Here is a 24,863-nt window from a genome sequence, read left to right as displayed (position 1 = left end):
CCCCTGGGGCGGGAATCAGTATTTTGTTTACAAACAGAGGCAGGGTGAGTAAGATAAGAAAGGGTTGGTGATTAAGTATCTGGAAGTCTAGCCTGTAAAACAGGAATCCCTGAGGGGTAGGGTGGGGGGTGGGGTTATTTTAGAGAGAACATAGGGGACTCAAAAAATACAGCCAAGCCCTGTGAGCCAAGGTTACATTCAGAAAAGGGGGAGGTTTGGGGGTATAGGTGAAAAGAAGGGGTCAAAACCCAGGGAAGGGATAGCAGTGGTACAGAGAAGTTCCCACTCTACTGTGGTACTTATGTGGCCCCATCAGCATAGTATCTGTGCACCTCACAAGGTCTAAACCAGGGGTAGGCAACCTACGGCACGCGTGCCAAAGGCGGCATGTGAGGCGATTTTCAGTGGCACTCACACTGCCCGGCTCCTGGCCACCGGTCCAGGGGGCTCTGCATTTTAATTTAATTTTAAATGAAGCTTCTTAAACATTTTAAAAACCTTATTTACTTTACATAAAACAATAGTTTAATTATATATTAAAGACTTATAGAAAGAGACCTTCTAAAAATGTTAAAATGTATTACTGGTACGCGAAACCTTAAATTAGAGTGAATAAATGAAGACTCGGCACACCACTGCTGAAAGGTTGCCGACACCTGGTCTAAACTATTTCTCCTCACAGCCCCTTGCTGAGGTAGAGCAGGGCTGTTGTCCACAATGTACAGTGGGGGCACTGAGGCACACACAGACTAAAGGCCAGATTTTCAAAGGTATTTAGGCACCGAGTGGGATTTTCAAAACTGCCAAGAAGGTTAGATGCTTTGTAAACCCCATTAGATGCCTAGCTGCATCTTTGGGTGCCTAAAAGATTTTGAAATTCTGTCCATAAGGCAATGGCTTGAGGTCAGACAGGAAGTCCATGGGGGGCAGTGCGGGGGGAGTGAGTAGAACACAGGTCTCTCATGGCTAGCTTCCTATCCAACAGACCAGCTTCTCTCTCTGCTGCATGCTGGGGGAAAAAAAAGAACACTCTGATAGATGGGAGCAAAACCAAGGTGGCTAGGTCTCTGAGATGCCAGCAAACAGTCCCAGGAAGTTGGGATGCATGCCATGGTTGACTGTATGAAAAGCAGCACAGAAGTCAGGAAGGATGGAGAATGAGAGTCAGATGAGAAGACATCACTTAATTCCCTAGGGGTGGCAGGTTCTGCCCCAGGCTGGGTTGTACAGCAATAGCTGCTGTGCAATTTTACATCATTTTTGTTCTGAGTTCTAGAAAAGGAAGGAACGAGAAAGTGTCATATGAGTATCAGATGTGTTTATGCCTCAAATTCTCAGGATTTCATCTGTATCCAGGCCAATTCCAGAACAAAGAATAGAAATTGCATCCACCGAGTCCATAGAGTCAACGATTATTGACATTATATGTATTTGTCACTGGGCACCATCTGTGTGCTCAGCACTGTTCAGAATATGGCAGAGAATGTAGTTCCTGGGCCAATGTGTATAAAATGTGTAGCCCTGGATAGGATGGCTCAGATATTTAAGTATGAAGTGTATAGTTATTGACCACACATGTTATCACGTGTTCACTGTGATGTTAATATCTATCACTAATGGCGATAGAAGTTTTACTTAATTAAGAACTAGAAGATTTGACCCTCCAACTCTCTTTCAAGAGGAAAAACTGCTCAGAGCTCCTGTGCCTGTTTATTTTCCTTTCCTGCCTGCAGTGGCCCTGATATACCTCAGAAGTCTCTGTTTTTTTCCTCGGCTTTAAAATGTGGAATTTTTTTGATGTTTGGTTTTAAATATTTTCCTGTGAGAACTGCAACTCAATCGCTGTAGTGTTGTGTTTAGGAGCTTTCTGGAAAGTAACTAGCCTTTAAATAGAACTAAAAGCAATGTTGCCAACTCTCATGATTTTGTCATGTGTTTCATGATGATCATTGTTTTCCTTAAAGCCCCAGCTCCTGGAGTCAAGTGGATACATGATGATTTCAGCCTTCATTCTTAAAGAAAAATGAAGTTTCTAGCCCTAGTGGCTGTGGAGAAAGCTTCAAAATGTGACTCCAGTGTACCCTAAAGGCTCAAAAAGCAGAATGCAAATAAAAAGATTACCAAATCAATTATTTTTACATAATCTCATGAGTTTAAAGCCAATCTCATGATTTTTGGTGAGCCTGATTCATGGTTTTTGAACATTTGGGATTGGCAATACTGTGAAAGTGACTTTAAAGTGTCACTTTCACTCTTGTTTAATGTCAGTTTCTAGTCTATTTTTTGTAGTGGGGTAACACCCCTACAGCCCCAGACAGTTGCAGTATAAACTCATGGGGCCTTGCCCTAGTAGGATGTTTCCAGAAGTTAAATGATCTATTCCAAGCTTGGTGAACTGCAAAAAAGTGATAGAAAGTAATCGAGATTTTTCTACAAGTATTTCAATTGTGGTATTCAAGAGTTAGTAACAAAATAAGAACATATATTAAAATTTTAAATCTAACCAGTATCCCTTAAGTGACTTGACACAAGATGTGAGAACATGTTAGTATTAGAGCTGAGTGGGTCTAACATTTATTTAATTCTCTTTTTTAATATAGAAATTAGATACAGTGCTCCTATCAGCTAATTTCTGAGTTATTATCTGCAAAAAAACCCCTAAAGTTTTCAGGTGCCTAAGTAGCCCTTGGAATCACGATTAAAGTTGCCCCCCTGACCCAAAATCTGAAATGGCGCCCCTGCTAGGTGTACTTGAATGTAATTACATTTAATTTTAATTTTCTAGTGTTTACAGCCTTTGGTGTCTATTCTGCCCTTGATACATTTGTACAACTCCCATTAATGCAATGGCAGTTCTTTATGTGCTGAGGGAAGTGCAGACCCTAATGCAAACAGTTATAGTGAATACATTCTTGGAGTTATCCGTCATTCCAAAAAAAACCCCAACAAAATTCAACTTCCCACCCTCTCTTTTATTTAATTACTGTTGTCAGAAATCGCATTATCTTTAAAAAAAGTTATAATATTTAACTATAAACCAACATCTGGCACTATATGGACCACTTCTGCTTTCTGTGTACATAATCCACATCAAATTACAGTTATAATTACTGTTTATCTTGCCAGCTACTGTGAACCATTGAATCTTTTTAAAGAAAGCAAATAAGGAGCTCGCTTGCTTACAGTTCACCAGTGTTGTCTTTACCACACATTAATAGCTACTGACTCAGCTTATTCCTGTTTGGAAAATATTTCTAGTCTGTTATCTGTGTTTCGACAGATGCTTATTAGAATGACTACAAGTGAAATTTGGGGCCTGATTCTGAACTCTGTTACACGAGGGGTAGAATCAAATATTTAATCATGGTGTTAAATGTTGTAGATTGGTCCCCAAGTCTTTACTGCTAGAAGCAGAGTATTCAGGTCCTGGCCCCTAATTAACATTATCTCATTGAACACAAATCTCCTATCTTTTATTTCTTTCGAGATTTAAAAGACATGTGTTAAAGAAACCTCTATAACCTTCCCCATATTGCCATTGTCAAGAAATCCTTAACTGAATACATCTGTAGCCTAAACATTAATATATTTTCAAGGAAATTAAAATATATTTCTTAAGTCTGCACAGATCTGATTTTCTCTTGTAAATCACTGTTTGTGGTTCGTAGGTGCTCCCATAATAAAATCAAGGATTGGGTCTCATTGTGCCAGGCACTATACAGAAAAATCACAGAGGATGGTCCCTGCTCCAGAGAGTCCAACAGTCAGACAGGTTGCAATCGAGGGACTAAATAGATAAACATGGTGGGACTCTTTTGGAGGAAATCTCAGGTCACCACCTGCCCACTCAAAATCATTTAAAATATCAAATATTTTCTACAAACAATTCATGAATAAGTCACAGTCCAAGAATTATCACAAACACCTAAAGCACTTAATGGAGTGGACCTGCTTTAGGTGGTTTGAGATGTTACCTTTCTTCCATTTTCACATGAGTAGCCATATTGAATTAATGGGATATCTGAGTAGGCTGAGCTTGACTCATGTTGCTTCATAAAAAATAAATAAAATGTTACTCTAAAATAAAAGCCATCTTCAAAAAATGAGGTTGCTAAAGGCACAGACACCTAGTGCAGGAACGTTACTCTGGTTTGAAAAATATGGGGGTCTTGGTGTTGTCACTGAACATGTAAGGTAAAACAGGTTATAGGAATACATGAGATTTTAATACACTACAAAAAACCAAGAACCTTATTCAATACACCAGAATGGCTCACTTAATGTATTTTTGGATAGATTATGTTACATTCAGTATACAGTTATATTCAGATTAGGTTGTAAATGAGCAAATCAACACCATGTTTCTGGCTCCAGTCCCAATATTTTAAAAGTCTTTCAGTGGCAGAAAAAACACTGCTATTAATTGGATGTCATTGCAGAAGAAACAAGAGCTCTTGAGTTATTTAGATATCCTAAGGCTGCAAAACAGTAAATTGCATTTGTTTTATTACACATGCCAAAGTCAGGGACACTGGAGAAATAAACTACTTTCAAATTGTTGGGATGGTTGGAAGAGGTGGTAGAGACTTAATACCTTGCACGTCTAGAGACATGGATTCATACAGTACTACTCTAAGCAGCAAACAAAATGTGTTTGGCCTCATTCAGATCCCTAGGGGGCATTCATACCCCTATGGCACCATATAAATATAACATGAATTAATAATTCGCATCGTACACAATACAAAACATTTCAGCATGATGGAAATTCTCTTCTCTGAAGAATCCTAGTGCTAGCAAAGCGGAAAAGGTGCAGTGCAGAGGTCAGGGACATTTGCAGAGGTGTGCTGGAAAGATTGCAGCATGCTTGGGTTATTTTAGTCAACCAGGGATTGAGCACAAGGAGTTCCAGAGCTAAAAGCATCAACTCTACAGCTTGAATTAAAGAACCAGGCTCGCTCTGAATCTGGGGCCTTTAATAGACTCACATTCTCTGTGGATCAGGATGTGTAAAAAACACTGACCAGTGGGTTATACTTGGTTCTAGCCAATGATATCCAATCCCTACTTTCATGAACATCTACATACAATACAAAGGGGAGAGTGTGTGCATGTGTGTTTAAAGAGTGCGAAGAAGAAAAAATCCCATTGGTTGAACTAAGGTGGAAGTAGCACAATGAACATTCATGTGACTTTTTAAGATCAAAGGAAAGTGGGGTGGGCTGCACTGCTCAGTGTGTACTTGAAAAGGTTTTTGATATTTAGCAGATATAACAACAGTCAGTTAACTAGCCTGAGACTTAAATCTTCAGTTAATTACAAAACATGTTATTATTCAATGTTTCAAACACATTCAGTGATCATAGAATCATAGAATTGGAAGGGACCTTGAGAGGTCATCTAGTCCAGTCCCCTGCACTCATGGCAGGACTAATTATCTCTAGACCATTCCTGACAGGTATTTATCTAACCTGCTCTTAAAAGTCTCCAGTGATGGAGATTCCGCAACCTCCATAGACAATTTATTCCAGTGCTTAACCACCCTGACACTTAGGAAGTTTTTCCTAATGTCCAAGCTAAATATGCTTTGCTGCAATTTAAACCCATTGCTTCTTGTCCTATCCTCAGAGGTTAAGAAAAACAATTTTTCTTCCTCCTCCTTGTAACAACCTTTTACATACATGAAAACTGTTATCATGTCCAGACTAAACAAATCCAATTTTTTCAATCTTCCCTCCTAAGTCATATTTTCTAGACCTTTAATAACTTTTGTTGTTCTTCTCTGGACTCTCTCCAATTTGTCCACATCCTTCCTGAAATGTGACACCCAGAACTGGACACAATACTCCAGTTGAAGCCTAATCAGTGCAGAATAGAGCGGAATAATTACTTCTCATGTCTTGCTTACAACACTCCTGCTAATACATCCCAGAATGATGTTCAATTTTTTTGCAACAGTGTTACACTGTTGACTCATATTTAGCTTGTGGTCCACTAAGACCCCCAGATCCCTTTCCACAGTACTCCTTCGTAGGCAGTCATTTCCCATTTTGTGTGTGTGCAACTGATTGCTCCTTCCAAAATGGAGTACTTTGCATTTGTCCTTATTCAATTTCATCCTATTTACTTCAGACCATTTCTCCAGTTTGTCCACATCATTTTGAATTTTAATCCTATCCTCCAAAGCACTTGCAACCCCTCCCATCTTGGTATCATCCACAATCTTTATAAGTGTACTCTCTATGCCATTATCTAAATCATTGATGAAGATATTGAACAGAACCAGACCCAGAACTGATCCCTGTGGGACCTCACTTGTTATGCCCTTCCAGCATGACTGTGAACCACTGATAACTACTCTCTGGGAATGGTTTTCAACCAGTTTTGCACCCATCTTGTAGTAGGTCCATCTAGGTTGCACTTCCCTAGTTTGTTTATGAGAAGGTCATATGATACAATATCAAAAGCTTTACTAAAGTCAAGATATGCCACGTCTATTGCTTCCTCCCATCCCCAAGACTTGTTATCCTGTCAAAGAAAGCTATCAGGTTAGTTTGACATGATTTGTTTTTGACAAATCTATGTGACTGTTACTTATCACCTTATTATCTTCTAGATGTTTGCAAATTGATTGCTTAATTATTTGGTCCATTATCTTTCCAAGTACAGAAGTTAAACTGACTGGTCTGTAATTCCCTGGGTTGTCCTTATTTCCATTTTTATAGATGGGCACTCTATTTGCCCTTTTCCAGTCTTCTGGAATCTCTCCCGTCTTCCTTGATTTCTCATAATTGGAGATGCTGGGTAATATACCGGTAACTTCTTTTTATTTATAATGTGTGTTAAGGATTTTGTTTAGCTTGAATTGAGTGGGTTATATTAGGCTTTCATCCATATGATTTTGCCAGCTTGTTCTGGTTTTCCCTTACAATATAAAGATAAAGCATTCTCTTCCTTCCTCTTTCTCCAAGCAATGCCTTGCATGCTGAGTAATCAATTAAACTCATGATAACTGGCTGTAAAATGTTACCATTCTGATTTGGTAGCAGTTTATACCCATTTTACACGTGTAAGTGCAGGGCAGTGCAGAATAGAGCCACAGGATATTATTCTGGTCTCCGTTACACTGATGTACATCTAATATAATGCCTTTGATGTCACTTAAGTTATATTGTATTTGCACTAGAATAACCAAGCAAAATTTGAACCGTGGGCTCAAAGTGTTCTCTGAAAGACATGCACACAACTGCCATTGGCTGCAGTGGAATAATTTCAGGGGAGGACTTTGGTGGAAAATATGTGCATACATCAGAACAAAAGTTTGGTCAGTAATTTTATTTTGATCTAATAAATTATTGTGGAGCCAACTACATCTACATATATTTTTCTCTTTTGTTTTTTGTTTAATACCTATTCATGGATTAAAGAAACAAAACAAAAAACAAGAACATTCTGGCAGCAGAATTGTTCAGTGGTGTTTTTTAATGTACAACTTTATGTAAGCGGGGGGGGGGGGGGGCAAATTGTCCTCTCAAGCAGATTGACTCACTTTACATGTGGGGAAGAGACAGCTGAACAGCCAGGAGGGAAATCTGCCAATTCAGAAAAAGTATTGTAATAAATCTACACTGAGACTGCGTGGTTTGTTTTGAATGTTAGTTTGCGTTTGATGGTTCTAATCTAACTGAAGTCTTTATCATGTTGTTTGAAATTGTATCTTCAGGGCTGAGATGATCACTGAAACTTGCAAAGGCATTTGATGTTTATTCCGTGTTGCTCAGTGCATTTATATCGCTGCACAAGGAGTTTCTCTTTCTTTATAGTGTTCAGTAAAATCTTCAAGAAATATAGCAGAGAACAGTATGATAAGCCAGAACAGACCATCTCTTCACTGGGTACTTTCTACCAAGACAAGAGGAGGGGAGATTCTTTGAACCTTTTGAAGTAGGATGACTAGGGAAGTTTTCTCTTCACAAAAATAATAATTTCAGAGCTGTTTTAACATTGTTTCAAAGGTACAGGTCAATTTTCCCTTTTTGATGAAGAGTCTCTAACCAGCTGCTGTGAGGAGTGTTTATATATATATATATATATAATCAATCAGATACAAAATAATTAGGCCATATGGTTGAAATTCTGTTGTGTGCATAGGCACTGACTCTGTGGGTGCTCCAGGGCTGGAGCACCCACGGGAAAAAAATAGTGGATGCTCAGCACCCACCGGCAGCCCAGCTGATCAGAACTTCCCCCTTCCTCCCTCCCACTGCAACCAGCTGTTCAGCAGCATGCAGGAGGCACTGGGGAAGGGGGAGAGTGAGAGCAGGGCGCGCTATGGAGAGGTGGCAGAATGGGGGTGGGAAGAGGCAGGGTGGGGCCTTGGGGGAATGGGTGCAGTGGGGCAGGGCCTGGGACAGAGTGGGGGGTTGAGCACCTCCCAGGGAAGTGGACTGTCAGTGGTTGTGTGCAAAAATTTATCACTGCATTTCCATGACACTGTGACACTTTCCAAGAGGACTGCAGGGTGGATCCCTGGAGACTTGCTCTGAAGAGCCTGTTTTTTAAGCATTTGAGAAAATGGTGTTCCCCAGTTGTTGAGACTGGGAGTAGGAATTCCTGGACTTTAATCTACCACTGACTCCTTCTCTGGCCTTGGGCAGGTAACTTAACCTCTATGTGTCTTAGATTTGTAGCATGGAGCAAAGTCATCCCTATATCTTAGGGCTGTTATGAGAATAACATATTCATGTCTGTGAAGTACCTTGAGAGGCTCTCAGAGGTGTTATAGGGTGCTGTATAAGTGGACATGAAGTAAAATGGGAAGCTTTGACTGCAACAAGAATACATTACGGAAGAGAGGCTCTGGATATTTCTAAAATGATGCATATTATTATTTTTGATCACTTAAATAGTGTCAGCAAGGTGGTAGATGCTTCACAGGTATTGGCTCTTCACTAATCTTGGTGAAGATAGGAGAAAGCTGGGAGATAGGAGGAGGAGCACAAGTGACTTTAGTCTCTGTCAATGGCTCTAGGGCTGTTTAACATGCCCTATTTGTAGAGCCTTGGGAAAGGATGGCTCTGATTTTTGATTGCTGATGCAATCATTTACTTTTGCTGGTGTATAGTGATCTGAATCAGGCCCAATGCTTCTTGACTGCTGCGGGAATGAGTAGCTGTAGTGACAATTTCCAATGGATGCAGTGGTTCTTCTCTGGGACTACTGCAGTCAGCAGCCACAATGTTGCAAAATGTCATAGCTGCTGCTGGATCTTGATTGAATCTGTGTGGGTGTGTGTGTGGGTGTGTGGGTGTGTGTGTGTGGGTGGGTGGGTGTGTGGGTGGGTGTGTGTGGGTGGGTGTGTGTGGGTGTGTGGGTGTGGGTGTGGGTGGGTGTGTTCTCGTGCGTTAATGAGATTGCCTGCGTACTGTGACTGATCAAACAGTAACCTGATCGTACAAACACAGAAGCTAATGAGAACAAGTACCATGGCAGGTTGTCCTTGGTCAGGATCATGGTGGAGTGATTGTGTTAGGAAATCCACATTGTGGCTGGAACAAGAGTGGGCAGAATAGGAAGCACTGAACAAATGGGCCTGGAGATGTGAAAGTCACTGGCTCCTTCCCGAGGGAAGATGCTGCATGGTGAAATAGGCAGGCTGTGAGGTTTGTGAAGGAGCCAAATGGAGTACAAGTCCAGCAAGGGAGAAATTAAACATGTATAGTTGGCAACAACAGTTTTCCCCTCCTGCACAGAGAGAGAGAGAGAGACACCTCATCCCTTTATGATGGATGACAAAAGAGGGAGGGAGGAAGAGGGAAGAAACCGTTCTTCCTCCAAGCAGTGAAGGGAAGAATAGAGGAAGAGAGAGGCTCACAGGTGGATGGAGACGGGAGGTTAGTAACACTGATGGCTTTATCTTTTCTTTAGTCTTCTATGAGAGGCTCGTTCTTCCACTGTGCTATGCCAGTGTATGTATGTGGATGGTTTTGGGAAGGAATCAGTGCCTTTAAATATTATGTAAATACATACATAAAATAAACCAATCTAAGCAAAATTAATTCTTATTAGCATAATCCACTTTCCTCTGGAGAAATATTTTTTTAATGAGTTGATATGGAATTATGTCTCTGAAACACATTGTAAGGCTGCATTTTCCACCCTGATGCTCATCTCCATCTGGTGTGTGCGTGTGGGAAGACACTGTGCATAAAGCTGTCTGAATAAAATAAATTCCTTGTTTGCTGTGAGCGGCTCTAATCACTCTCTTTTAATAATGAAGGAGCAGTGAAGTTTCCAATGGACAGACACGGAAAGATGTTATAGCAAATATTCCCAATTTGGGTGGATGGCCCTTCCCACCACTACAGGCGATTGTTGGGGTCCGTGAGCTTTGCCTACATAAGGGTGTCAGGATTGGGTTGAGCATGTTAAACAATGAGTTTGATGTGTAGGGATGTGGGGTGGGAGGACCATGTGTAAGAATCTGCTCTCAGACACATAGAGAAATGCAAGTGATTAACTCCATTCCAATGTCCAGTTCATTGAGTAAAAAGGTAAATGGGCTCTCATCCAGGAATACAGGGTAGTCCAGACAGCAAGACCATTTAGTCACCTGAAAGAACAGAGAGCCATCACAGCTGCTGTGGAACCTGTCACAACCGGGTTGCCAAGAAGCCAGATGCCTGCATCTGGAGGAATGTGGGTTTTGCACTGTAACACCTATGCTTTTTGACAGAGAGCGATATATCCAGAAGGGAGGAGTGTGAGCTCAGATCAGTCAGTGTTCTCATTAAGGCCTCAGTTGTGCTGTCACTTAAACACATGCTGAGCTGTAGGCATCTCAGCACTCCCATTGGAAACAGACTGTGCGGGTACCATTCTAAGACTCATGGCTTACTAGAGACCAGTTACAACAGCCCCACTGGGACTGCTCCTGTGTGTGACAGATGTCAAGCTCTGCCTAACTCATTTTAGGACTGGAGCCAGGGTCCTGAACCTTCAAAGACTTTCACGTGTGCTTAACTTTGCACCTGGGCATAAACCTTTGCAGGATTTGGGCCTTGGAATGTTCTTTCTTTGGGCCTGACCCAAAGCCTAATGAAGTCATTGCCATTAAGTTCAATGAGCTGTGGATCAGGCCCTTGGTGTCTGAATAATTGTAATAGTTCCAGGGACAATGGGGCGGAAAGGAAAAGAAGAGGGTTTAAACCTTTAAATTACCCCAAACCAGTTTTGTATGTTACCTGCATTTAATTAAACATTAACATGAAAAAAAAAAGTTTTTGATTGCTGTTGGGTGTGGAGGGGGGAATTGAAAGTTCCACTCACTGCCACTGTCATGAACCATGACACAAATAGAACTCTCAAGCTTGGCTTAAAACTTGCATATTCTTGTTGTGAGTTTACAATGAGGCAGCTTCACAAAAAATCTTATTGTGAAAGCAAATGTTCTTTAAGGGTAATGGTCATGATATTCTGAGCCAGACGATCCCTGTCACAAACAGGAAGGCTCTCAGCACAATACTATGGTAGCAGTGGTGAGGGAGCCTCACAGAAGTGTTTGAAATTGGTTGCATATCACTGTTGTAGCTGGCAGAACTAATAGGTTCATTTTAGATTCCCTAACGGCTAAAAATATTGGAGGAAATCTTTCATATTAGCCCTTTATGTTTCATGACAGTATCTGCTTTCAAGGCTTCATCTTTGTAATTAAGGATAAGATTTTGGATGGTGCAGGAATTGAGTTGGAGGAGATATTCTTGCACAAATGCACCTTTGCATGATGCACTTTATGCTGAATCACCTTCTAAGGTACTAGAGAGGTTAATAAAGATCTGGGGAATGCACAGGTCATCCCATAAAGCTGTCAATCAAGTACTGGAAAGACTGTGGAGATGCCATTCTAAGTGCATGTACTTATCCCCCGAGTTCACTTTGAGACCATTTACCACAGACAAGCTAGATTTATGCTGCACTATGACTCCATTAGATTGTGGAATAGCCAATCAGAGGGCAGTTTACTGTTATTAAATATTGTTAGCGGCTTTCTCTGCAGTCTGAGGAGAAATCTATTGTTTGTTACAGCAAGAAAGCATTGCCTTGCTAAAGACGTCTCTTACCTCTTCACTTTCCTTGGCATGCAAGGGAGGTAGAGTGAGCTTTGAAAAATCACCCAGCAGGGAAAACAACAAAACTGTCCTGGTGATCAAAAGCTTCCAAGGCTGATCATACTGTTTCAAGTGAAGATCAGGTGTTAACAATGAGAATTTAAGGAGATGCATATCCTACTCCCACATACCTTTTTCACATATTTTCACTCCCTTGTTTGTCCTGTCTGCTTGCTACACCCCAGCTAGTAGGCTCCGAAAATATTTACTGTGCGAACGTGCTAGGAACCAAGGTATGTTTAGGCATTTGTATTGTCATGCTGTTCAGGACTTATTTATGTTGGCTAAAGTGAGTGTTCAAAAGGTTTTAAAATGTAGGACCAAATTCTGGCCTCGGATGCTACCATGTAAATCTGGGGAAAGTTCTTTGATTTCCAGGAGGCACTCCAGGTTTCCACCAGTGTATGAGAGAGCCGAATTTGACATATTCAGGAGAATCCTTTTGTCAATTAAGAAAGAAGCACCACCCATTCAGTGGTCTCGGTAAATGTACATTTTGTATGCAGCCAGTTAGGAATAATGCAGCCAGTTAGGAATAATGTCCAGCAGCGTAGCCCTCTGAAACGTAACTGCTGCTACTGCATCCACTGATCTGCTTGTCCTGCCTCACCCCCAGGAATAGCCTGGGGAACAAATAAGGGCTTGTCTTTACTACCACACTGAATCAGCACTGCTGTATCAATGCAGCCGTGTCAATTTAGCATGTCCGGTGAAGATATGCTATGTTGATGGGAGAGCATCTCCCACCAACATAGCATGACGTAGACACCGCTTTAAGTTGATGTAAGTTACGTCACTCACCGGGTGGTTTTTTCATTCCTGAGTGATGTAACTTACTTGGACTTAGGTAGTACTGTAGTCAAGCCCTAAGATTCTCAGTGTGACCTAAAGGTCAACAAATTTAGGCTTTAATGAACCAAAGCAGGATGCATGTGCCATGGTTGAGGATACCTCACTGAAAATGCTCTCTGTCCAGTCTTCTTACTGGTGGTTTGACCACCAGGGAATCTCAGCTGTCAGGGTACTGCACTGGGAGAAAAGATGGATACCTAACTAACCATTGGGGATGACGTGTTGGTAGAAAATGGGTGTATGTATGGAATTTAGTACTGATGTGTTAGGTATCTGGGCCTTTTAAATGTGTATGTGGTTACATGGACCTTTCATAATGCCTCAGGAGCTTTTTGTGGTGCTAAAACATCTTGATCTGCTCTTCTCATGGTATTCCAGTCCCTGAATGGTGGCAATACAATGTGAAGACCAGCTTTTGCTTTATTTTGGCTTCATAAAGGGCTTCCTGAATTTAAAACTAACACAGTCAGTGAGATATAAGGGCTTATCAGAACACACATGGGTTGTAACAGAAGCTGAGTATACTGTGATAGGGAAACATAATTGATGAGGAGTGCCTAATACCTGTGTGAATTGAGTAATTTTGTTGTCTCACCAGTTTTTTGTACATAAATCCCCCATTTCCACTGGCTCCCTACAAAGCAAGCTATAATAAATTTGCTTCTTAGATGTGTGGATAGAGTCTGCCTACGGTGTATTGGTTCCAGTAGGGACCACTATTTTTTAACGACCTTAAGTATTTCATCTTCTGGTAGCCAATGTTTAGTTAGTGATTGAATTTTAATCTGTGAATCTTGTTCTCTAACAAATCCTGCTGCCTTTGCACCCAAACAAGCTTAGATGGCTGTGTCTTGTGGCGTCATAGAACAGAAATTAAATTGATAAATGCTGTGACAGTGCAAAATGATTTTTAATGGTTACTCCCCTAGAAAGAGGTCTAGCTTGTCTCCCCTGGAGCAGAAACATGCACAACCCTAACTTACATGGAAAATCTCTTCCTGGTCTATTTAGAAAGGATAGTCTGGTAGCTGAGCACAGGAATAAAGAAATCTATGTTCAGGCTTCACCTCTGCTGTTGGCTTTTATCTTGGGCAAGTCAAGTAGTGTCCAGTTGTGAAAGATGTTGAGGTGGAGGGTCTAAAAAAATTGGGGTCCTGTTCTGCCAGGGCCAACCTATTCCTGTGGAACGGGGAGGATCTGACCAATGGATCCTCTGCACTGCTCTAGTTGGGGAAGTGATCTGGTCATGTGTGCCAGTATCTGACTTAGAAATGCTCTAAAATTTCCTAGTGAGTTGCAAATTTCCATACTGTAAAATGTACAAGAACTAGGTTGAGCAACATAAATATTCATTGGGAACAGAGTCTTGTTCTGTAAGTGCTGCCTTTTGTGTGTGTGTGTGGTTTTTTGTTTGTTTCATGAGATTGTAACTGTATCGTGAAAATATAATGACAGGTTTCAGAGTAGCAGCCGTGTTAGTCTGTATCCGTTAGTCTCTAAGGTGCCACAAGTACTCCTTTTCTTTTTGAGAAAATATAAGTTTTTGATCATTTCATTTAGATGAATAAGCATTTGAAAATTATTAGTCTTAATTTATGAAATGCTGATTCCCTCTTTTTTCTATTGGTCCCCCTTTGTGTCAGTTTACAAACTGATTTTGTTTTCAAATGTGTAGGAATTTAACATGTGTTTTACAATTTTATTAATGCATATAAATCTTTGCAACGGAAGGGCCAAGTAACGGAGAAAATCACATTGTAAATTAGCATCAGATTTACAGTAAATCTAACCCCTCCAGATTACGGATGGGTTTGTTCCTGTTAGAACAACATAAGGCCTTGATTAACAGACCCATGCAGCCGTACAGAGTCCTATTAACATATGCTTCAGTGGAATTCTTTGCTATACCACCTGCAGGCAGGGCTGGGGTGTAAAGTTGTCTTAGGAGTTGAAATCCATGTACTTTAATTATGTTGTGTTGTAACACTTCTCATTGAAGCACATTCATCTTCAAAGTGCTTTGCAAATATTATGAGTCAGATTGCGGGCTTTGCACTGGTGAGCACTTGCAAATTGTTCCATTGGCTTCAGTGGGACTACTCGTGTAACTCCCTGCCCACTATTTCAAATTGGGACCCGCCCTCCTTCCATTAAAGTCAATGGGAATTTTGCTCCCTGACTTTAATGGAAGCAGGCTTGCAATGACACCACTGTGAGGTAGGCAGTAAGTAATACCATTGTAGTAGAACTGCTAGTGCCTTGAATGGTAAGGAGCTGTACAGACACACATGGAGAAATTCTAGAGAGACTTTACATCAATCACCTCCATTTTCAGGAGGAGACCACCCTGTCTTCTTGTTCCAGATCTTCTGTCCTAGGTAAAACGGTGCATTAGAACAGACAACAGAGCTTACCAGGTGTAGTCCTTACCTCTGTGAGCAGTCCCTTTGACTTCTACTCAAGATAGCAAGATACACTGCTGTTGTGTAATCACTAAACCCAGGGGTAAATATTGGCAAGAGAGAGCCCTTTCATCATTAAGGCAGGCCAGGGGCCAGATCTTTAGCTGGTATAAATTGGCATATCTTCTCTTAGCTGGTGTAAATTGATATAGTTATACCAACTACCACCAGCTGAGGATCTGACCCAAGTTTTAGTCTCTGAAGAGATGCAGGAGTGTAGGATGATTGCTCTACTAATCATGGCTGAGAAATTTGCAAACAAAAATACTACTTTAATTTGGTTCTAAACAGTTCTTCAATCTTTCAGTCTGTGGTTGAATCTGCATTTTTGTTTTCTGAAGAAGAATCAATGTATACTTCCAAATATTGAAGTTCCTCCCTGTTGAAACCTAAACAGATTGCAGATATAGTGTAGACAGATGCAGTTCTTACACAGTGCCCTTCCTGTGTCCTAAGTTCTGACGTGAAAAGATCAACTTCTGAGAAACAGGAGTCAAGGTCCAAACTTCCTGCCAGTCCTGTTCTAGACTTCCCCTTTAGCAGGAATTCCCAAGGAAAAGGCGTTTGGCCAAAGTAACGTCAGTGCTAGTTTTGTGATGTGTGTTCTACAGACTGGGGGGGACTGACTAGAATCTGTCGCACTCATTTCACTTTTAAAACACTGTTTTGTTCCAAACCACAGTCCCCAGAGAGAAAGGTCAGTACTTTAGGTCCTTACCACCTAGTATTGACAGACTAGCTGCCTTTGCCATTCAACTTCCTTGCTCTTTATATTTTCACCTTTTAAAAGTGAGGGATTAAATAGGATTTTATGAAGTCTTTAAAAAAGTCAATGAAACTACAAATGAAACTATCTTGTAAGTCATGGTGTGATCAAAATAAGTGATAAATAAAGGAAAACATCAGGGCTGACTATGAAAGTTATTTTTCTACAATGAGAGTTTAGCTGAATATTCGATTTCAGCCCAGTACTGACATGGACTCTAGGTTTCCTTTTATATGTGTGCCTGTGTGTAATTATATATGCACACACATACTAGAAGTAAATCCTGATAAAGTACTGCTTTCATTTAAATCTCTCTCTTTCCATTGTGTAAGTTGATTAGGATGTACTCAGTTTTCTGTTTTTCATGCACACACTGACTACTGGTCATAAGAAATCGTAATTTGGGTAACTAGAAGTATTTACTTATGTAGAACTGAAGCTCCTACTAAGATGCAAATTGTGCTGCAGGGGAGATAGTTGTGCTTTTTTCCCTCCCCTTCTCTTTTCTTTTTTGACAGTCAGTTAATAAAGACTCAACAATAAGCAGCTGCCAGTGATGTCATTTGGGACTTTGTCCACAGAGCTTGTATTTACAAGTACCGAGCAACTACATAACAGCAGAAAAACCAACTACCAGCAAACTTCATGTCTGCAGTTACTGTAGGACTTTGTGGATAGTCTAGAAAGCTAACCCTGTTCTTCTGACCACAGAGTTTTAAAGCTTGGTAAATAACCACTGGATAAACTCAAGAGAATTTCTGGACTGCAAAGACTTCTTATGGTTCTCATTTCTCTAGGACTGTGGCATGTTTTAATTGAACAACTGCAAGTAAGGCTTTTGCTGTTTTAGTGTTTTATCATATCTGCAAAGCTTCTTTTCTTTTAAAAAATATTGCATTGTGTTTCAGTATTACTAGTTGTGGTAAAGGATTCCTTATAACAGCAGCAAGTACGCAGTTAATAGCAGGAATTACAGTCAGACATCTGAATCCGTTTCAAGTGTGGCTAATAGTCCCATATAGCAAGGGTAATAGAAAAATCACAACTTTAATTCTAAATTTTATGTTTGCATGTGATGGTTATGCTAACTTGACTTTTTTCAGTGTAACTGCAAAATTACACTCGGATTAGAAAACAAAGAAAAATCATAAATATTTTTCATCAGTTGGCTGATGAAGTTTTTATGGTGGTTCCCAAGTTAGTGTCATTTTAGGACAATCAAAATTCATTCAAATAGTTAACATAGTTTCCTTATGAAGTTGTATTTCCTGCTCATCTATACTTACATTGAGGGCAAAATTAGTCTGGTTTGACTTTTAATCTCTGTAATGGCTCTGGAAGCATAGAAAGTTTAAAAGTTTGTAAATCATCCATTGAAACCATTCATGTAAAATGAGATGTATTCTACTACAACAGGGACAGTAGCATTTTTATTTTATTTATTTCTGTTAGCTGTAAACAACGAATGATAAATAACTGAACCGCTACTGAAAGGGGCTGCCCTATTAAGTGCTATTAATAATACATTATATTTCTTTAGTGCCTTCCATCCAAGGATCAGAGTGTGCTTTACAATCACTACTGAACTCAGCTTCAAACAACCCTGTGAGTTGGGAATTGCATTGTCCCCATTTTACAGAGGAGGGACTGATGCACAGAGGTGACCTTCCAAAGACTGCGCAGGTGCTCTGTTGAAAGGCTTGGAACACATCCCAGATGTTCAAGTTCCCTGTCCCCTGCCTTAAGCAGAAGACCACCCTATTTAGTGTAATTTCAGATATACTGTCTATTCTCCAGAAGAGCCACCTGATCACAATACTGGCCATAAAAAGCTGGAGACATCTTTTTTTTATTACTACCTTCCTCTACTTAATGATGTATCTCCGTTGGGAAAACAAAGCACTCTTCCTGCAGGAGGAGGCGGAAGGAAGCTCCTGCTGTTAAACATCTGAGGGTAGGTCAGCATATACCACATCTGGTAGCAGCAGCGGGGGCCGGAGCCCCGGGCCCTTTTAAATTGCCTGCCCTGGGGCAGCTGCTCCTTTTGCCTGCCCGCCCCCGTTTGGCGGCCGGGGTTTGGGGGCAAAAGGGGCAACGACATTAAAGCGCTGCCATGGCAGTGCTTTAACATTGCTGCCCCTTTCGTGCCCCCACCGCCACCCCCCGTCGGTGGCCCTGGCCTGTACCGGTACACTGTACTGGTATGCTGTACTGACCCATTCCAACTTACTTTCACCCCTGCTGGCTGGATCCATGCTCAGGATTGTTATCCTAGGGCTAGATTTAAAGGAGGCTATAGGCATTGCAGCACTAAGCACCGCAGGACCTAAGTTTTGTGGTGCTTTGCCACCTACTGGAATGTATAGCCCTAAGTTAGACATCCAGGCTCCCTAGCACTTTTAGAAGGACGACGCCTAAACTAGACGGTAGGAAATATGGAGGAGAGGGGTATGGCCTACACCACAACCCTCAGAAAGAGTTAGGCATCTACATCTGATTTGGAGGGAGGCACCTATCTGCAGTCATGATTCACAGCCATGGGTCCTCTCCTGCAGATAAGCACCTAAGCACTTCCTTATGTTTATTAAAAACAAGCAAACAGACTCCAGGAAGAAGCAAGTGGTAACTTCCCCTCCCTTTATAACAGTTAGCCCAGTGGTTACAGTTCTCACTCAGGATGTGGGAGAACCAGTTTAAATTCCTCCCTCTGCCTGATGTGGAGAAGAGATTTTAATATGGGTCCCTCCCTCACTGGAGAGTGCCCTAACTACTCAGTTTTGGGGTATTTTGGGACAGGTGCTCTAACCCAGTGTTTCTCAACGACCAGTCCATGGTCACTGAGATCTCCTTGACACAGTTTAGGAACTCAGCAAGCTGTTCCCTGGTATCAAAGAGGTTGAGAAACACTGCTCTCTAAACATTGGGCTAAAAGCTACAAGGGGGTACCACCAGCCCCCTCTTCCTCTGGCTCTTTTGTGTGGGTTTATGCATAAGTGCACATGAAAAGCCCCATTGATTTCTATGGGGCTACTCACCCACATAAAATCACTCCTATGTGCAAGTGTTTAGACGATTGGAGTTTAAATGAGCAGAAACTGAGACTCATCAACACTTACGAGAGGTCCAATCCTATTTCCATTGTAGTCAATTGCAGAACTCTTAACTGATTTAAACAGGAGCGGGATCAGACGCTAAAAGCCTTGAGAATTTGGGGCCATTTTTCTTTCATTTTCCTTACCTTAGGTTGGCAACATAATATACGGTCCTATTTTATATTTCATTAAACCAAATTAGGATACACAAGAGACTCCCAATCGTGTAGATACAACTTTAGTTGGATTTTTGCCTTGGTAAGGACTGCAGGGTTGGCCCCTGAAAATGTGCCCGGGGATGCCATATGCATAATCATCTATCATTTTAGTATGGTGTGAAAGTGGACAATTGCCAGCAACATTTCTATTCTTCAGGCTCTTTTTCAATTTGAAAAGAAATGCAGTAAGTGCAGACTTCAGCCAGTCAACCTGACAGGAGGGACTAATTTTGGACAAAAACACTGTACAGTTCTGCAAAGGGAGCAGCAGAATTATCTAAAGACTTAAGCACTCTTGTTACAGGGACTGGTGCTGCAAGATGCTCCACAACTCCCACTGATTTCAGTGGGGGTTCAGGGAGTTCTGCACCTTGCTGGATTAGGACCACGGTAAAACAAAAATGCTAATCTGTCTGTGGAAGTGTTGAGCTTCTAAAATGCAGTTTTATTGTAAGCTCTGCTGACTTTATTACATAGAATAAAATACTTTTACAATAGAAATAGGACATTAGTCATAATGCCTACAATACCCTGATCCACACGTGTCTAATGATGTGTGGTATGCAGAAACCTTGATTACTTTAGATATTTCCTGGTGGTTGAGTAAATTAATCAAGGTATTTTCAGGATGAGGAACGGGCTCGCTATAATCTGAAAATTACCTAGAAATCTCACTGCGATTTCTTTGACTGGCATTCAGTGAGTCATGCTAATATGGTTTGTATCGCAGCAGAAGGTGCTAATAGTTGTCAGTAAAATTGTCTATAGGCTATGGATGATGTGAACTCTGTGAAAAGCAGCTTGGATACTAAAACAGTGGATAAACATTATGTTGCTGAAAGATGGGCTATTAGCATTGAGACGCTGAGAGAACAAATGCTGTTGTTGAACGGCATGTTTGATAGGCTTGCCATGAAATGATACTGTTTGTTTTTCCAGAGCCAGCCTAGTTTTGGATGGTGTGCACATACAATAGGTCTGTGCAGCATCAAATACATCACCCATTATTTTCTTTGATCACACTAATTGATTATAATAGTTCATCCTTATCTAAATTGTTAAATACAACAGTTCACCGTGTCCTTTTCTTTCTTTGTCACTCACACATAATACAAATAGGAAGACTTAATTACTGCATGCAACAATAGAGGCAAATTTTATTGCTTGCCTTATTTTGATTGCAGCAGCACTGAACTGAGAGTGTGGATATTCGGGAAAGGAGAGAGGCAGAAACAGCTCTGCTTAGCTGATTGTTGTTAGTAATTAGCATTCATACTTTGCCTTTCTCATACTTAGGGACAGATTGATATCCTTACCCATGCTAAGTAATACTATACTCCACGAATAGTCTCACTGAAATCAGTGGGACTACTTGCGGAGTAAGGTACTTCTCAAAATGAATAAGGGTCTCACAATTTGGCCCTCGATGAATTGTTCTATTCAATTAGTCTTTATCTTCAGTGCAGAACTGATATCCAGAGTTGCATTTGCAGAGTAAAGAAAGTAGTATTCCTGGCAAAGCAACTTTTGGATGGGATAAAATAATGACCCAATTTCTTCTCCTTCATTATTTTCTTTTTGCTAGTTTCCAGAGCTCCCAGGTGTATCTTTTTAAGATATGAAATAACTTGGCTATAACATGTGCTTATAATAAATACTCAGTTCCTGGAATCTTACAAAATGGTTCACACTGATAATTTTTTGGGGGGGGGGGGCGGTGTTTTTGCCAGTAGAGGGCCCTCTTAAACGGAATAAAATAATTGCTTGCTGGACTGACATTTTCACTGAGTAATGCTGCTTAAAACATGTGGACATTTTCAAGGGCAAAATTTGGGGTTTATTTTGGAAGCTACTGAATGATTAATTTTTTAAAATAAGACTCACTTCCCTCTAACAGCACAATGCAGTTATATATGGGACTAATTAGACTGAAATTCTTCCCTTTTTTTAAAAAATCAACATGTGGATAAAATGTATTTGAGACTGTTCTAAATTTATAGATACAGCTTCAATAAGTCATTAAGTGGCTGTGATATACAGCAATAGCATGTGATTTCAAGACAATGAGACAAATGAGAAAAATATTGTTTTTCAGAGGTACAATTATGCTTGCATTTGATTTGGGGTCCAAAACTTGCAGTCATGATATAGGCAAAACTCCAGGATGCCCCAGTGGGAATATTGCCTGAATAAGTGCAGCAGGAATTGACTCTTGGCAAAATACTTTGTCCTCAATCTTTTATATGCAGCTTGTGTGAACTCTGCACAGCTCATGTTTTGCTGATTGCATTTAGAGGGTCATTCATTGTGCAGTGTTGTCTGTCCTTACAGCAGATGTTAAAGGATCCCCCTTTAAAGGCTACTCCTCCACAGCATCTAATTATAACCTACACAAAAGCTTAACAGATGTTATAATTGTCTTTGCTCTTTGATTAAATAGTTTCTGCATGATTTGCTTAGAAACCCCTCCCCAGTTTCTAAGTCTTTCTGGACAATTCACGTGTGTCTTCAGTTTGTTGGCAGTGGTTGTTGTTTTTTTTGTTTTTTTTTACAAATTTGTGATTTTTGTTTTTATTGTTAATATTTAACACATTTTTATGTACTGTTGGGCCAAGAGAAAGGAACAAAAACACTGTGATTAGCAAATGTACGCTTGAATGAATTTGCCTCTTGCACTTAGAATCTACTGTTTCTAATGCACAATAACTGAGGTTATTCAACAGCATATGCATTAGCACATATCATGTGCCATGAGTGCAAAAGAAATTACCAGTTGAGAAAAACAGTTCAGTTAAATTCCCATCTGATTTTATCTGTGTGATTTTTGTCCTCTGTCTTGCAAATTTTACTGATTTCTTCAGGGGGGATTGAACAATTTTGGTTGTATTCTTAGGGCTGCATTGGGCCCAATAGACACAAGTCTACACTGATAGTGGTGTGATGTCAGGGTGAGCTCAAAGAAGGATTATGTCTTGGAAAGGACACATTTTCACCCAGATCCCCTGCCTGCAGAAGGGCACTCTTGGTAAACCGTGAGATGCTGGGACCTGTCCTTCCTTCATGGCATGCCCAGTCAGTGTCATGGACTAATGTGCGGGGGGAAGTGGCCATGATCCCACCTTTTCTCATCCCTTCTGGAGCAATTTGCACTCATGGGGGCACTGAATGGATTTCTCACCCTGCTTTACTGGAGGAAAGATGATAGAGCTCTGGAATCACTGAAAGGAATGATCATCTATGGCTCTTTGGTGATCATGAAATAAATTTGCATAAAATTCATTTCATGCGTATGTATTTCACAGCGGGTATGGAGAGAGTAGAATTTATTCGCTAGCCAGCAGCTGTAGTGGCATCTGCAGTTGGGGGTTGGGTCAGTAGATGCTGTAATTGCAAACCCCTCTGGTCTCTCATCCAGTCTACCCCGATCCTTCCTTCTTACTGCTGGCACGGGGGGCGGGGGTGGGGTGGGGGGTGCCCAGCCCTTTTTGCTCCCTCACCCTGTCAGGTGTCTCTCTAGCCTCTACTCCCCCTCCCCCACATGGTCGACCCATATATCCAGCCCACGTGTGGACTTTTTGGAGGGGTTTTTGACCAACATACATTTTGAAAACAGGCAATAAGGAGGAAACAATGGTTTGCTGCCCTCCCATCCCCCTTTATGAAACCAACGTACAACCCCAAATAGGGCTTGATGGAGCCAATGAGTAGTATGTAGGAAGCCAAGACTATGGAAATCTGTGTTGAGACCAAAAGGGTGAAATCCAACGAGGTTTTATTTAGACAGCCAGCAGGCAGCTCCAGAAGCAGCTGCAGTAGTAGTCCCTGACTCCAGCCATGACACACACTCACACACTTACACTTCTTGCTTCCTGTTAAGAAAAAATTAACTCAAAGACTATAACTCCCAGCATGCAATACTGGATCTATCAATACCACATTTCCCCCATCTTAAGAACTAACCCTATCTTACAACAACAGTAATAGTGCAATAGCTTGTTACTATATTAATAAACACCAATTCAGTAATTAGCAAATAAATAAACAATAGCTAAGAATAAATGGTTAGGTAACTTGAATTAATCTTCTAATTATAACTGAGTACTAGTCTCCTTTTTCAGTAGTAATTACATAACATAGTCTTTAGTCCATGCAGGTAGCTGTCTGACTCTGATAGCACGTCTGTCAGGCCCAATGGTCTGTCAGTTATCCTGTACTGTCCGTGGCAAAGTAGAATCATCGGCCCCACTTAGATGGTCTGAAACATCTTTGCTTTGCTCTTTGCACAGGTGCAAGATGAATAAACAGCATTTCATACCTGACCATCTGACAGTTTGTAAGTGTAAAGTCCTTTCCTCCGCCCTCCTCCCCACCCCGCAACAATTTTCAGTGGAAACATGAACCTGGTTTCTTCTTTTCATAAGATTCCAGGTTTTCATACTCTTACAAATGAACCAAATTAAATTTTTGGTTCCTGGGCCCCACAATGTTTCTGTATAGATTTATATATTTGCTGTTTCTCTTCTATCCAGCAACACAGCTATATCAGATGTAGGTCCCTATAATCGATGCAGTAATTCAGCAGATGACCTTTGTGTTGTGGCCTGGTGCATAGCCCTATAGACTTGTAAGAAATCTGTAGTGAAAGTCACCCGAGCTTTTCTTGCCAACATAAGCTGTTTGCAGATGGTCTTTCAAACATCTGTTGAATTGTTCAGTGTCTCCGTTTGTTTGAGGGTGATACATGGATGATCTTCTATGTCTAATATGCCTCTCTGCCAGAAAAGTTTGACATTCCAGTGAGGCAAATTGCATTCTGTCATCCAATACTAATTCTTTCAGGTTCCCTTTCTTGCTAAAGGGAAGAACTTGACAAGAACTTGATCACTGTGGCAGAGGTGACTTGTGACATAAATGCCACTTCTAGCCATTTACTGAAGTAGTTGATATAGGTGACATAGCATCAATCAGTTGGTGCATTGTCTGATGGCAACCTTTTCCCTCACTGAATCTAGAAGAGGAACAGATTGTAATGGGGGCACATGCATGACCACCATCTTGTCATGTAATTGGCAAGTAATGCATGTTTTTGTACGTGCTTCAGCTTGAGCATCCATTCTCAGACACCAATACGTAGGTGCTGCTTTACTGAATTAAAGATGATGTGTCATGTGCCAGGTGTATGAATTTTGGCTGCAGTTCACCTGGCACAACCAGCTGGAAAGTACCTTGTATCATGCATCCATCTTGAAGAGAAAGTTTGTTGCATGCTCTAAAGCAAGATAGCAAAGATGGATCAAGGCATTTGG

The 24,863-nt window shown here is 40.9% G+C and overlaps 1 protein-coding gene across 3 annotated transcripts in view; it reads left to right on the top strand.

The window, feature by feature from the left end:
* Window positions 1-24,863, top strand: part of NCKAP5 (NCK associated protein 5) — a 624,519-nt gene that overhangs the window by 29,259 nt on the left and 570,397 nt on the right. For 2 of the 3 annotated variants that reach the window (XM_073305278.1, XM_073305275.1), the window contains exon 1: window positions 16,879-17,076. The exons of the other annotated variant lie outside the window; for it this stretch is intronic. The gene's annotated coding sequence lies outside the window, so the exon portion shown is untranslated. Of the gene's footprint in view, window positions 1-16,878; window positions 17,077-24,863 lie in introns of those variants that run through there. 3 annotated transcript variants of the gene reach the window in all.

This window comes from Lepidochelys kempii, chromosome 11 (genome assembly GCF_965140265.1).
Source record: "Lepidochelys kempii isolate rLepKem1 chromosome 11, rLepKem1.hap2, whole genome shotgun sequence".
NCBI lineage: Eukaryota > Metazoa > Chordata > Testudines > Cheloniidae > Lepidochelys > Lepidochelys kempii.
Note: the sequence above shows the minus strand (reverse complement) of the source record. Positions and strands in the feature narration are given on the sequence as shown.